This window comes from Symphalangus syndactylus, chromosome 3, assembly GCF_028878055.3.
Source record: "Symphalangus syndactylus isolate Jambi chromosome 3, NHGRI_mSymSyn1-v2.1_pri, whole genome shotgun sequence".
Taxonomy (NCBI): Eukaryota; Metazoa; Chordata; class Mammalia; order Primates; family Hylobatidae; genus Symphalangus; species Symphalangus syndactylus.
This window is the reverse complement of record NC_072425.2, coordinates 18314223-18329960: the sequence shown is the minus strand read 5'-3', so window position 1 is coordinate 18329960 and position 15738 is coordinate 18314223. Positions and strand designations below refer to the sequence as shown.

At 52.3% G+C, this 15738-nt stretch overlaps 1 protein-coding gene across 2 annotated transcripts in view; it reads left to right on the top strand.

Moving 5' to 3' along the window:
- MVB12B (multivesicular body subunit 12B) overlaps window positions 1–15738 on the top strand; it is a 182613-nt gene that overhangs the window by 161089 nt on the left and 5786 nt on the right. The gene's annotated exons all lie outside the window — the stretch shown is intronic.

Genomic DNA, 15738 nt, shown 5'->3' with positions numbered 1-15738 from the left:
TTGTTTTATTATTTGCTACCAGGAGGGGTTTCGGGAAGTGACTGAGCCTCTCCACGATTTAGGGGCAGGTCAGGGTACCCTGCACTGTGCCTCATAAGCTGGAACGCATCTGGCAGCCTGGTTTCAAACAGTTCACACATTTTCCTAATAAAAAAAGGAAGAAGCCCAGGACTGGTGTGCGGATGATAACGCTGAGGAAAGGGAGTTGAGTCAGACCACCAGGGCCCTCCTGTTTCCCTCAGACAGCACGGGGTGTGTGGCTTCTCTTCTGTAGAGCGGGTGGTTAAGCAGTCACAAGCCACAGCCAGCTCTCCTCCGAGAGGAACATTCATCTCAAAGATGGAAATGGTAGAACCATTTCAATATTCTCCATTCCTTGGGGTTTTCTCTTGTGTACCCAGCTAGCAGAAGCCGGCTGCATTATTGAAAGACGGCTGAAATGAAGCAAAATTGAATCAATGTAGTACAACAAATTTCTAAACCTGTCATAGCAAAAACAAGACAAAAAAGTCCCCCTTTGTCTTTGATTTTCAGTAAATCATAAAAGCCAACCTGATTGTCATATATAGATTTTTTTTTCTTTTTTTGATAACTCAGGGAAAAAATGGCTGGCTGGGACATTAGAAACGTAGATGTGCATAAAATTTCACACCTGCCCTTCTCAAAGCAGGGGAGCTGTGGGTGGCTGTAAAGTCCACCTGCTTATGGACACCCCATTTGCATGGGGCCCTGTGTAGGGTGCAGCCCAGAGGATGTGAGGAAGGCCTCAGAGGAGCTGCTGCTGCCACAGGTGGTCACCAGGGCAGAGGTTACACTGACATTATCTCCAGACCAGCCCACTCTGCTGTGGACGGGGGCAAGTCACATACCCGCTGTTTACCGTGGGGTCACGGCAGAACCTGTCTCACGGGGTGCTTTGTGATGCCAAATGGATATAGGTGGGACGTGCTGGCAGCAAGGGCCCCGGCGTCGAGCCATCTCCCCTCCCGTTCTGCTCCGGCCTGCCTGTGGGCCTAACAGTAGCACCGTTTAAGCACGTGCTGTGTGCTCAGCCTGGGGCCTGAGGCTTTACATACCTGATCACTGTTTCCTACCCCGGGATTCCTCCCTGTGTCACAGGGAGAAATGGAGACTCCGAGAGGTGGAGTAACTGGCCCAAGACAAGATGGAGACCCAGGTTGTCATGCTCCAAATCCTCTCCACTGTGATGGAAAGTGGCAGCCCTGTGTCCTTCCAAGGGGGCCTCTAGGCTGGTGGGGACAATGGGGCCTGGGAGGCCGGTCAGTCTAGTTCCTGACCCTGGGTGGGCCTTTGAGGTACTGGGGTAGGGTGAAGTGGGTGAGGGTCCCAATGTGGGGTCCAGGGCATGTGGTGGGAACCCTGCAAACCTTATTCTCTTCCCCACTCTAAGGACTGAAATCTGTGATTCATTACAATGTAGTGTCTCAATGTTGGGCGCTCTGAGTCACAGTGTGGCCACCCCCAGGAGGTGCAGAGCCAGGGGTGGGGGCACACCCCGGAGTCAGTGCCTGGCTAGAATCTCAGATCTTCCACTGACTTTTCTGAGCCAACATTTCTTTTTCTGCACAATCAGGATAGTAATAATAGTGCTTAGTCCAGAGTCTATGTGGGTATAACTGCAAAGGTCCACTGAATGGCCTGGACCAGTAGCCTGCCTCAGTGCTGCTGGCTACCACCGTTATCACAGCCACCACCGTCACCATCGTTACCGCTCTCCTTGTCCACAGAGAAGGGCGTGAGTCCGCACAGGACCACCCATTCCGCTGTCCCGCTGCTCTGTTGCTGGAGCCGAAAGCTCCATCCCTGTGGACAAAGGCCAGCTGTATTTCTTGGTTTTAGTGACGAGTTAAAAAAAAAAAAACAGGTCTGGGCCAGGTGTGGTGGCTCATGCCTGTAATCCCAGCACTTTGGAAGGCTGAGGCAGGCAGATCACCTGAGGTCAGGAGTTTGAGACCAGCCTGGCCAACATGGTAAAACCTTGTCTCTACTAAAAACACACAAAAAAAATAGCCAGGCGTGGTGGAGCACACCTGTAGTCCCAGCTACTCAGGAGGCTGAAGCAGGAGAATCACTTGAGTCCAGGAGATGGAGGTTGCAGTGAGCGGAGATTGCACCATTGCACTCCAGCCTGGGCAACAGGGCGAGACTCCGTCTCAAAAAAAATAATAATAACAAAACAGGTCTGTATTTGCTATTGAAGTAAAGTCGATGTAAAGAAATATGGGGGAATGGGGAGAGGTTAGAACCTTAAACAGGGCAGAAAACCATAACAAGTATCGCTGCAGTGGAGAGCACCACAGAGTTTTTCATTTAACCTGAGGATTTAAAAGTTCCTTATACCAGCCATCCGCATGCACAGCCATTCGCGTAACGTTGATGTCCACACTCTGGCCAATGGGCTCCTTCCGCAGCCGTGGCAAAGGCTTTTCTCCGTAAATAAACCTGAAGTTGCTTCTTTTAGCCACTGAACTCAGCATTGCTCGTGGGAGTTGGGGGCTCAAGGAGAAGTGGTGCCTGGAGCCAGAGTGACTGGCTGTCACTCTCGGACTCTGCAGGTTTGGCCCTGGAGTGGGCTGAGTGTTCCCTGGATCGGGATGAGTTTGATTTTGTGCCTTCCATTTATAACAGGTCTGGCTGCCCTTAGTGAGGGGCGTGGGAGTGGAGAAGTCTCTGCTCAGAAATTTGCTTTGCTCCCTGTAAACTTTTGTGTTTTATACCATTAAACCAAAAAAAAAAAAAAAGAATAAATACAAGTGGGAGACTGCTTTCAGGTTCAGGGCACAGACCTTTGACTATGCCTCCCGCTCGTCCAGAACAGCTCCCCAGGCTCACCCAGGATTCCCAGACAGGGTGGAGTGCCTGGCATCCAGGGAGAGGCTGCTCTGTGTTGGGCAGGTGCTTCCCTTCACGATCCCTCTGCACCTCGTGGGAGGAAGTGGGGTCCACCCATTTACAGAAGTCTGGACTCAAGAAGTTAAGCAACTGGCCAGATTCCCACAGCAGCAACCCAGAGCTGAACGGGGGCGGGGGCTGAGTGTGACCCTGGCTGAATACATGACTGTCTTCATCTACTAAAGAGTGGTCCCAACTTGAAGGGAAATAGAAGTGTGAGCACTGTCCTGTCCTTCCAGAACTGGGGCCAGTGTCCCTCTTGGCAGCGTTAACTGTCCTCACCATGCCCTGCCGGAGGGATGTTTCTGAATTGAAGCCGAAGCACAGTTGCCACCATTCGGCTTCAGGGACGGTCACCCTCTAACAAACTGTGTGACCCTGTGTACCCTGAGCATGGAGGTTAGGGACATGGGCAGCCACAGGGAGCTCCCCAGAGCCAGCCAAGCAGAGCTGCCTTCACCCCCACAAGGACACAGATGGCCTGGCCCAGGAGCTGCCCAGCACTGATTGACAAACAGGGTGTCACCTGGTTGTGGGTGGGTGTTCCTCAGCCCCCAGCATCCTGAGGAGCCCCAGGGAGCATGCGCTGCCAGGCCAGGACAGCCAGGCCACCCTGGAGAACTGGAAGGGGAATGAGCCCATTCAGATGCCGGTGTCTGCAGGGACCCTCATGGGCTGTGTAGGCAGTGGACAGGACACAGCCTCCCAGTGTGGATGCCTGGGATAGGGGACAAATTTGCCGTATAGGCTTGGCTCTGGGGCATGTTCCCAGGCCCCCTCACCCCAAAGTGGAGCACAGGCCTGCTCATCCCAGCCCAGCGTGCGGCACGGTGCAGCGGTCAGGGCACCCGGCAGCTGGAGGAGCGTAGTTAGAGGTGGCTGACCTGCTCTTCACCGGGGTCTCCCCAGGAGTTGTGGTACCTGATGCACTTGGGTGAAATTTCACGAAAAACACCCAAGGACAGTTATGTTTTAAAGTTAGAATCAATGTATGTGCCATTGAGCAACTTTTGAAGAAAAGGATCTTTGGAAAGACAGAAAACCTCTCACGTTTCGGACGTGCTCCATGATGGCGTGGGTGGCTGAAAGTGAAGGAAGCCGTGATTCATAGAGAAATTCCAACTCAAACGCCGTCACCCTGCTTGCTCCCCATGACAGGCCTTCTGCCTGGCCATCTTCCAGCAGCCATGTGCTCCTGCCACCTCTGTCACCTCGCACCCAGAGCAGGGGCTTTGCCGTCCTCCCAGGGCCCGCTTACATGGGTCCCAGGCATGAGGAAGTGAATTTTTACCTCATCGTCCCTCAGCCAGGGAGGTGACCAGGGGCTGGTCAGCGGCAGCCTCGTGGCCACCGTGGGCAGTTTTCTGGTCCTGGCCCCACCTGTCTGTGCCTTGTCCCCTCCCCTCCAGTTTGGCTCTGCAGGAGGGCAGTGGGTGACCCGGTGCGGCTGTTATCCCAGTGAAGCCCTTACGGTTCTCCAGACAAAAGGCTGTGTCCCAGAGCCTGGAAAGTGTAATTTCGCAGCCAGCGCCCATGATGAAGCATCTTCTCTGGGCGTAAGGAGATGGGTGTATAAATATTCTCTGTCTCTGCCGCTCTTTATCTCCCTGGTAAGCAGTTGCCCCATTTCTCCAGCTGATGAATTCCCCATCGCAACCAGGGTGGGAGCTGCCTGGCTCTGCAGTCCAGGCAGCAGCTTCTAAAATAATCCTCATGTCTTGGTTACCTGTGTATCCTCCCTCCCCACCCACGGTCCTGCCCTGGCATCCGTGGAAGACCTCACCATCCCGGCCAGGAGGCAGCAGCCTTGGGTGTAGTTTTCATGCTGCGTGCGTAACGACCCACAAGACTTGTGAGAACAGGAGTGAACCATTCCTGCAATGATTAGGGCACCGGGCAGTGGAGAAGTCCGGAGCGACTTCCAGCCCCATGCGGAGCCGTTTCTACCAGCTGCCAACCTCAGCAGAAACCATAGTGCTCCCCATTCCCTTCCAGGGGTGCCACCGTCAAAACCATGGCAGAGGAAGCACTCATTAGCCTGCCGCACTCCTGGCGGAGCAACAGCCTCCATTTTCATTCGACTTTGAAGCCGAAAGATGAGGGAGGGTCTAATTAGTAAAGGGATGCTCTAATATTAATCACCCCCTTAAAATTGACAAGGGAGGCAGTTCATTTAACCACTTAATTGCTGCAGGTTTTTATGGGCTGCTGTTTGCAGACATATTTAATGAAGAAGTTATAAATCTAAGGGAGCTTACAATTTTAATTTTATACCTAAATATTTTCCTTGTTCTCATGTTTGTAGTCAATCCTCAAGAGTGTAGTCACGTGGAATGTTCTTTAAATGAACATATTTGCTAACTGGCGTGATTTCAGTTTTTAAAACATTGGTTCCAGCAATTAGGCATTTTTTTCAGTTCCCAAATGACTAGAGAAATTCGTCTTGATTATAATTGCTCTTAGCCACGCATATCTAATTTGTGTCTTTTTAAGTGTTAATTAGTAAACAGTTTGAGCTGACATCTTTATGTGTTTGTGCGTTGAAAAATGGGGCTTATTGCTTATTTAGCTTGGGGCCGATTCCACTAGCATTTACGTCACGATACTGAGGTGGAATTAACGAAAATGCATTTGGCAGCATGAGGTAAAAAGGATTTTTGAATTCAACTTTTAGATGTCCGCATTGCGTGGGCTTCTGCGGGTCTCTTCAAATATACAAGGTTAGTGTAGATTTGGGACCTATGTCCTGCAGGAATAAAGTGAAGCAGATTTTTGTATCAATAATGAAATGGCAGCCTCCCAATTTTATAAAAGCAAAATGTTCCTATTCCTGCACAATTGTTCATTCTTTCTACTTTTGGAAAGCTTTCCTGGTGCTTATTTAATGTTGAAGAATTTTGTGGCGCGAACCGGTGCAGCCTGAAAAATGTGCGGTCCCTTTGCACCATCTAGTGGTCAGATCTTAAACTGCAGCAGGAAATAAGGTGCCTTTTCTCTGCCTATGAGATTCAACATTTCACCGCCCAGAATCCTTGTTATTTCTTTATTTTTCAGTTAGGAAGCTGAAATGTTTGGGGAAATAAATCTGCCTACTTCAGATATTAAAAGATAAATAAGAAGAAACCAACCTATTCTGCTCCCTTTAATATATTGCTAAAAGACACAAAACTATCACCCAAATTCCTACAGAACTGTCACACTGAGCTAATTCCTGCCCAAAACAAAGAAACCCTACGAATTAGCAAAGTAGATGGCCTTGCAGAAATCATGAGAGAAGTCTGAGGCTTCTTTTCAAATACAGGATATAGCTTGGGACCACCGCTTCGTAGACTCTACAAGCGTCTGACCACAGCGCGGGAATCAGTTTTATGCCACAGACAAGATTAGTTATCTTCTCATAAATTGTTGAGGTTCTTTTGGGCAGTTTATCATTCTAAGCAGCTCCCCTGCCGATCAAAATTGATTTTTTAAATATTTAGTGTTTCCTGAGTACCAAGGTTGTCCATGTTTATAAAAATGCAAACATTACAGGACCATGTAAAAGGTGAACCTCCCCCCTCCGTCCACTCCTGCAGCACGTGCACACACACGCACACACGCACACACGCACGCACACGTGCACGCACACACACGCACACATGTTCAGCAGGCTCGTGCAGTACCGCCGGCCACGACCTGCCTCTGCACTATCTAGTATGTCTTACACGCCTTCACATGTTCCTTTACAGATCAGCCTTACCCTTTTTAATGACTATATGTTGTTCCCTTTTATGATTATGCCATAATTTATCTAAGCAATCCACTATTGACTGACTTTTGAGGTGCTTCCAATTATTCACTATTACACCGCTGCAATAGATTTTCTTGTACACGTGCCCTGGCTCCCCTGGGTCTTTCCCTGGAAGAGGATGTATGTTACCATTTGCGTTTCGAACAGGGCGGGGCTACTGGAAGTCCCACCAGTGGTGCCTGAGTGGACCTTTCCTCACATCCTTATTCTCGCTAAGACTCACTGGGACCTTAATGTGCCCCTCCATTTAATTAATAATCTTTGCTTATTTTGGCCAGGTGCAGTGGCTCACACCTGTAATCCTCACACTTTGGGAGGCCAAGGTGGGAGGATCACTTGGGCCCAGGAGTTTGAAACTAGCCTGGACAACATAGCATGACGCCCTCCCTACAAAAATAAAAAAGTTATCCAGGCACAGTGGCTCATGCCTTTATTCCCAGCTACTCAGGAGGAGGCTGATGTGGGAGGATCATTTGAGCCCAGGAAGTTGAGGCTGCAGTGAGCTATGATTGTGCCGCTGCACTCCAGCCTGGGTGACAGAGAGAGACCCTGTCTCTTAAAAAAAAAAAAAAAAAAAAAAAAAAGTTGACCGCTCTTGAAGTTGAACAACTTTTCAGATGCTTATGAGCCACCGTGTTCTCACCTGAGCCTTTTCTGCTTGCTGTCTGCTCAGTCGTTTTCTGTCAGCTTCTGTAGCTTTTGCATTGATTTTAAAGAGCTCTTTGTTTTAAAGAGAGCAAACTTGTCTCTATAAGTCCAAATACACACACTTTAATCAGTGTCTTTTCACCTTGTAAATGATTGTTCTGCTATACAAAAGTTTCAAAATGTTCGTGGGCAATTTTCTCTTTATTTGGGCTTTGTGTCATAGTTAGATTATGAAAACATTCACCCCTATTTTCCCTTATTATTTTATATATTAAAATATTAAATACTTTTCAACTACTTAATCCATCTGAAGTGTATTAGAAGGTAAGAACTACAGACAGCTTTATTTTACCCTAAAATGTTAGCCAGTTTTCTTAATATTGGCGATCTTTCTTTGACTCTTAAATGCCACTTTTATCATATATAAGTGGACCAGTGGACGTTTTTCTTGATTCTGTTCTGCTCTGTTATTGTTTTTATATTAGTGCCACACTATTTTGAATCTTATCGCTTTATAGTGAGTTTTAATATAGGGTAGGGTTAGTTCTCTCTTTTTTACCCCAGAACTTTACTAATTTTATTCACAGGACTATTCTTCCAGTTGAACTTTAGAATCTTGGGGGAAGAAGGAAGTTCCAAAAAGCCCACTCTCTATTTTTATTTGAACTGCGTTGAGCACATGTTTGAATAGAATAGCAATTGGAATCTTAGATGAAGCCTCTTGTAAGCCCAGGTCTTGATCCTTTCTCTTTAGGTCGTTCCTAGGTGCTGTCTTTGTGGTTCTTGTGAACGAGATCTTTTTTCTCATTCTATTTTCTGCCACTTATATGTAAAGAAACCATTGACTTTTGTGTATTATTTCTGGAGCTAGATATCCCTCTGGCTTCTTTTACTGTTTCTGATGGCTTTCCAGCTGCGTTTCATCGGTTCCCCAGGCAGGCAGTTACGTCCCCTGTGAATGCTGAGGCCTCCATCCTGGCAAGGTTGTTCCTCTTCCTGTGTGCCATTGTCCGACACCTCGGCAGGGACTTGCAGGTCCCCAGGCCTCCTTATGTCATCCGTATTGTAAATGGAAGTTTGTGGTTTCAATGTTAACCCATAGTGCTGCGTTTTGACTTGCTATTTATAGACATTGTCTCTTTTTTTTTTTTTTCATGTTAAAGCGTTAGCCATCTATTTCTATTTTCCTAAATGTTTTTATCAGAAATGGGTGGTGGCTTTTGACTCATGTCTTTTAATCCTCCATTGAGATGACCCTATTTTTTCTTCCCGGGCATATTAATATGGTGGATCGTATTAATAGAGTTGCTAATTCCAAGAGTCTGGGAGGCCCCCTTCCCCACTGCCCTTTTAGGTCTTCTCAGCAGCCAGTGCCCTAGCAGCCGCCACCACCACACAGCTTGTTCCTGTGGTGGCCCAAGGCATTCATCATATGAATAAGAGAACCAGGTTGAGCCTGCAGAAATAAAGTGAAGCAGAGATTATGTTTGCCAGGCAGAACCACCTGCCCCGGTTATCGCCGTGAGTCATACCCGCTCATGCAGAATTGAAGTCAAGGTGAACGTCTCGCCTTTTTGCGCATCCTTCAGAGGAGGATTTTCCTACCCTTTTCTTATGGCCTCTGGAAACTTTTGCATCTCTAGTTTTAGGTAAAGTAATGCCTACAAAGATGAACAAGTGGAAAGCTACCTGGCATGTATGTAAAAATAAGCATCAAGACAAAGGGTGGGGAGGTCCCCTTTCCAGGGCACCTCACGGCTCTCATTTTCCACCCAGTAACCAGTGCTGGCAATCAGTGTGGTTTTAAATCCCTTCTACAAACAATCTAGAAGAGGAGAAATACAAAAACTCGCTTTTTAGGTGATATTCAGGTGAATTCTAAAATGCTGACTCAGTGACCAGGGAGCCCCCCAGGGTTGTTTGCAGACACCGAAATAGCATTTAGGCCGGGCCCGGTGGCTCACACCTGTAATCCTAGCCCTTTGCCAGACCAAGATGGTGGACTGCTGGAGCCCACGAGTTTGAGATCAGCCTGGACAACATGGTAAAACCCCATCTCTACAAAAAAAAAACACTAATTAGCCAAGTGTGGTGGTGCATGCCTGTGGTCCCACCTACTGGGGAGGCCAAGGTTTGAGGATCACTTGAGCCCAGGAGGTCAAGGCTGCAGTAAACTGAGATCAAGCCACTGCACTCCAGCCTGGGTAACAGAGTGAGATCCTGTCTCAAAAAAAAAAAAAAAAGAGAGAGAAGAAATAGCATTTATTCAGTGGCCAGGGCATCTGACGGTACACAGCCCTGCCCAGAGCTTCCACCCAGAGCAGCACAGCGGGACATGCAGGTGCCACAGGGAACGAGGGGCTGGGGAGAGTGAGGAATGATTTTGTCTTTGTTCGTCATGCAGCCGTCTTCATTTCCACCACAAAATGTGCTTTCTCCCATTTTTGAAATACATAGTTTTCTGTATCTTTCAATAGTCACAGGTACGAGAAATGTTTTGCTCTCTCGCTTGCTCTGCCCCCATCATCCTGTACCTGGACACACAAGACACAGTTACTGTGGTGAGATGGCAGTGGACACTCTTCCCAGCCGGGCGCTGTGTAGGGAGTGCGGGGGACTGTGGCAAACTGGACAGCACAGGCCTCTGGAAAGGAGGCCACCTCCACCCACCACCCACCTGTGAGACTGAGGGTTTACTGGGTGAGAATGAGGGTCTGGAATTGTCGTATCTCCCTATGTTTTTTTCAATAACATCTAGATAAATATTGGCATCCTATGCAAAGTCTTTCCACTTTTCAGTGTTTATGACTATTGTGAAACACCGCACAGGCCAGCACTGTGTGAACCTGCAGCTCGTACGCTGCCTGCGTAGAGAAACAGACCTAATCACTAGACTTAGACTCAGTTTCATCATCCGCAGGCGTGACATGCTGCTGTGGATGGGCCCTGGGCTTGGCACTTGACATGCATGAGTTACTGTACCATGGGATGGGCTGTGACTCAGTCATGCCCAGAGGCCCCAGGGCTGTGCAGGCACAGTGCTGCTGCCACAGGGACTAGAAACCAGGATGACCTTCTACCTGCCCAAGAACTGAGCCCCTAAACTAGCTGCTTTCTCTCCTTTGCATTGAGCTATGCCCAGAGCCTGATGTGTCTCTTCACTCACCATCGACTTGTCCACCCACCCACCCACCCACCTACCCACCTACCTATCCACCCATCCATCCACCCACTTACCCAGCCATCCATCTACTCGTCCACCCATCCACATATTAACCCATCCACTCAGCCACCTGCCTATCCACCCACCCATCCATCCACTTACCCAGCCATCCACCTACTCGTCCACCCATCCACATATTAACCCATCCACTCAGCCACCTGCCTATCCACCTATCCATCCATACCCACGCACTCACTCACCCACCCACCGCTACCCACCCACTGTTCACTCATTCCTGCATTCATTCTAGGCCATCATCTCTACTGGGCTCTGGAGCTACAGCTGAGGCTCCACAGCTGCCCTGAGTGTGAGGAGGGTATAGAAAGTGGTGTTGTGGTCTGTTCTCCGGGAAGGAACACGCTTCCCAGAGCAAGTGCCCCTTTAGTGGTCCTTAAGGACACGTAGGACTTTGCCACTTGAGAGAGGAAGAGTGTTCCTGACAGAACTGGCTGGGAGAGGAGAGGGAACCATGCAGGGGAAAGACCTCTCCCCAGGATGTGGGGCTCAGGGCTCTGCATCAGGGTGGGGAGCTGGGAGTCACTTGCCCTGCTCCTGGACACAGGCCAGATCCTGGGTGGAAGGTGCTTTGTGAGATAGGGTGCCCTGAAGGTGAGTGCGCTCTCCAGGCCTTGAGCCCGGGGACAGGCAGCCTAGGGCAGGGTGTCCCTCAGAGACAGACCCTCAGCATTGTCATCACCCAGTGGGAGACCCAGGCTTGGAGGAGACAGGAGGGGCTGGGTACCGATGAGGACTGACAGAGTGACTGGGATGCGGACTAATAGAGAGGAAAGGACTGGACTGGCAGATGGCCATGCATTTATTCAGTGACCCAGGCTGGGTGCTGTGCTGGGCAGTGAGGACACAGTAGTGCCCAGACACACAGGCTTCTGCTTCTGGAGCTCTTGGCTCCAGGGAGCAGGGGCTGAACTGGCTGGAAGTGGGGGGCCTTAGAACCACGTGGAGCCAGTGGGGCCCTTATTGCACCCCCTGGTTTAGGGTGAGACCCCCCACCAAGCTGGATCTGGGGCTCCCTGCTCCTGGGTTGCAGCTCCCAGGTTAGAGCTCATGAACCATCTGGACGGGCTCTTAGGAAAACAGAAGTGGCTTCCTAAAGGGTCTGCGCGAGCCCTCACCCACCCCTCTGCCCACACCCCGCAGTGTAGTCATTGAAGGCCTCTCCCAGCTGTGCCCTGACCCCGAGGCCTTGGTCAGGTGGTGCAGCCTCATGGGACCTCGGCTCACTCCCCAGTAGTGGCAAGGAGGTTCTGTCTTGTCGGACTACTTGGCTCCCCACTCCTGACCACAGGGGTCAGAGCCCTGAGCTCCAGGCCCAGCTACAGGGCCTCGCTCTCAAAGAGAGCATTGAACAAGGAATCCACCTCATCTCCGGGACATGAGGTGGGCATCCTGGCTTCCCCCTACCCCCAAAGCCCACTGCTCGCGAACAGCCTTCCTCCCTGTGAAGCACTTTCTCGCGCTTTCTGGAGCTGGGGCTTCCCGCCGGGTATGCAGCCTCTCCAATGTCTCTAGAACCATGGCCCAAGTAGGAAGCAAGGACTTCATCCGGCCCCACAGCTGCTGGAAGAAGACGTGCAGGGTTTCCAAACCGAACAGTTGCTCAGAGTCACCTGGGGTCCTTGTCAAAACGCCCACACCCACTGAAGTACTGCCTGGGGAGGGGCCCCGGAATATGGCTTAGAAAGCAGCGGGTGGCCCACCCTCGTCTCGCAGAAGAGGCCTGCAGGATGGGGCTGTGGGGCCCTGAAGGCCCCTCCCAGGAATGCAGTGCTTCAGGCCTCGCCATATGATGTGGGCACTGTGCTGGGCCCTGCCTCTCTCCTCCTGCAGTGTTTTAGAAGCCAGGGCTGCATTCCTCATCTTCAGGAAACAGATGAGGACATGGAGCCCCTCGTGTGAGGAAGCTGAGGCTTTAGGATTTTAGAAACAGGAAGAGCCTGTATCATGACCAAGGCCGTGGGAGCACCTGAGATGGAGGAGGATGACTGGAGTGCTAAGCTTGGAGAAGCAGACAGGTGGGGCTGCTGTGCAGAATCTCCCCCACCTCTCCCTGCCTGTGCTAGGGCCAGGCCCATCCATCTGCCCAAGCCCACCCATCAGTGTCTGTCCACCCCTGCACCATACTCTTCTCGTGGGCCCCAGCCTTGGCCCCTTTAGTTCCCTCCCACCCGTCCTCACCTGGCCTGGCCCCACCCCTGCCCTCTGGACTACACCATTCCAGGCCCTACCGTGATTCACCTGTGAGCTCACTAGTTCATGTCTGTCCGTCTGGCCCCCATGCTAGAGTTGCACCCCAGGAGAGGTAGGTGCCAATGCCTGCCCTAATGCAGGTTTCCCAGCCAGCCCAGCACTTGCCCCCTGCGCCTCTCTGGGCCCAGCTCACTCTGGGACCTCAGGAAGTCAGATCCTTTCTTGGCCTTCACTTTCCTCCTCTGCAAAGCTCAAGTGCTGGGAACAGCCCCTTACTGCCTTTTCTTGTCTGGGGCCCTCTAGAGTGTTCAGTATGAGACCTGGTGTGGGAAGGAGGGAGGAGGCTGGAGGGGCAGTGCACTTGCCTTCCCCTCTGGTGATTAGTGCAATTAATACTGAAATCACCTAAGTGTTTTCAAAAAATGCTGGTGTCCCCGTGCTGGTTAAACCAGGACCACTCCTGCCAACCACAGGTGGGGGCCATGCATCACGGTGGTTAAAGCCCTTGGTTCTGATGCGTAGCCAGGGCTAATTCTTTTCACTCTCAAGGCACTTGCACACGAACCGTCCTAGTTGTGAGTAGACAAGTAGGTTCCATTGCCCCCTCTTTGCCTCGAAGCTGGGGCTGAAGTGACTTTGCCTCCCAGGTGCTGCTGGAAGCTGCAGTTGGCACCTCCTATCGCAGGACTTGTAGAAAAGTCTTTTATGAGACTTCTAGAAGCTTTTAGAGAAAAGGCTTTTAGAAGCTGAGACTCTCACACCATGGCCTGAGACGCCTGCTTCCATCAGTGGTAGGGTCCCCGGGAACCCTGGCAGAACCCCTGACAGTGACATCTCTTTCCCGAGAGAGGCCCCAGGCCCGGGCTGCCCAGCTGCTGCAGTGGCGGCCTGTGCCCACCAGAGGGCGCAGGCCCGGTGCTGCGCAGCTGGACCGGGCTGTGCGGACCAAATGCTTTTTAATTGAAAATTTTTTTAATTCAAAAAGGATTTGCTGTTTGTTCGCGAGTGCAGGTTTTCCTTATGCAGGAGACTAATGTCTTGAGTAAACAGATCCGGGCCCAAATCCACCTTCAAAGGTACTCGCTGTTTGCCCAAGGGAGTGAAAGGGCTTCCAGAAGCGGCCCCGTCTCCTGGGTAAACACGGCGGGAGGAGCGGGCAGGGACCGCGTCTGCGGGAAGGCGGCCGCAGCCAGAGGGGATTATGTCGCGGGACATATGTTGAAATTTCATTTGGGGAGTTAGGGAAAACAAGAAGGGGGGGTGGGTGGCGCTTTTCTCCAGCCAAGATAACCTAAAAAGGGAAAAAATCCCGAGGGAGAGAGGGTGGGGACGCAATCTGTGCGCCCTCCCGGGGACCCGCGTGGTGCAGGCAGGAAGGGGCCCCTTCTCCGCCCTCCCCCAGCCCGCGGGCCGGGAGATAGGAGCCCAGCCCGGAAGGCCCAGCCATGCCCTCCCCGTGACCCTGTCCCCACTCCTGGCCACAGAGACTGGGACAGCGGCACAGGGTCCCCACGACAGCCCCTCTGCCCAGCCAGTTGCTCACACAGGGGTGGAAGCGTCCTGTTCCCCCACTCACCATCCAGAAAGCCCCCGCCAGGCCCGGGCCTAGGCCCTCTGACTGTGGACACTCGGGCTGGGGCTGCAACCGCCCTTCACCTGCTCTCTCTGGCCGGCCAGCCCTCAGCACTCCCTGCCACCCCCAGGAACCCGGCCCAGCAGATACAGCAAGGCCTACTGAAAGAGCAGAAGGGCGCGGCCCTGGACGCCTCCCCCAGCGCCTCCACTGCCCTGCAGAAACCTGGCTCTGGGCTTTCTCCCTCTCATCTGAGAGGCTTCACCTTTGCAGGCATCTCCCTGGCATGGCCTTGGAGCATCCAAAGTGGAGCGCCTCCAAGCCATGTCCCACCCCCTCCCCCAGTTCTTCTCCTCACCCCCTCTCCCTGCGCCAGTCCTTCCCCAGCTCCTCTCTGCACAGCATGTGGTCTCTGGCCCTTCCCTGTCTGCCCATCCATGTCCACACCCATTCCCAGGTCCCAGTGATTGGGTCGTAGAATTGTCTAAACTGGTCCCCAGACCAGCAGCATGGGGTTACCTGGGAGCTATTTGAAATGCAGATTCTCAGGCCTGGCCCCAGACCTACCCAGTCAGAATCTGGTGTGCGTTCAGCGTTGAAAAGCCTGCTGCATGTTCTCTCCCGAGCCGGGGCTGATGGCCTAACTATCCACGCCGTAGGCCCTCAGCCCTGCTGTCCCCGCAGGCATGTGTGCCTGTGGCGCTCTCCTCTGCACCTTGGTACCTACTGCCCTAGGTGCTATCAATGCCCTTCCCCAGTCAGGCCCCGAATCTGCTTTCAAGATGTGAATGCCCCCCTGCCCCGCGAAGCCCTCCTTGCCCTCTCCGGTGGTCCCCACGCCCCGTGCATGTGCCCTTGGAGGTGGCCTTCATGCTGGGCTGTGCTGGGCATACCCTCCTCCTCCTCTGCTACTCTGGGAGCCCCACGCAGGGCGGATGTCAGTGGGGGCTGTGAAGCCGGCCAGGGAATGAATTTGCCGCTGTGCATGTGCCCAGGCGGCCACCAGGTGGCAGTATCCTCCCAGACTCTGGCGGAGCCCCCCTCCTCAGCCTCCCAGAGCCTGAGTCTCCTGACCGCGGCCTGTGCCTGGTGGTTGGCTGGCGAGCAGGAAAGTGAGAGGGCTGGAGTGACAGAGCTGGAGTGACAGAGCTGGAGTGACAGGGCTGGAGTGACAGGGCTGGAGTGAGGGCTGGAGTGACAGAGCTGGAGTGACAGAGCTGGAGTGAGGGCTGGAGTGACAGGGCTGGAGTGACAGGGCTGGGGTGAGAGGGCTGGGGTGAGAGGGCTGGGGTGAGAGGGCTGGGGTGAGAGGGCTGGGGTGAGAGGGCTGGGGCTGCGTGGTGGGTTCTCTGGAGCAGCCAGATGCTCAGTTATCGCTTGCTC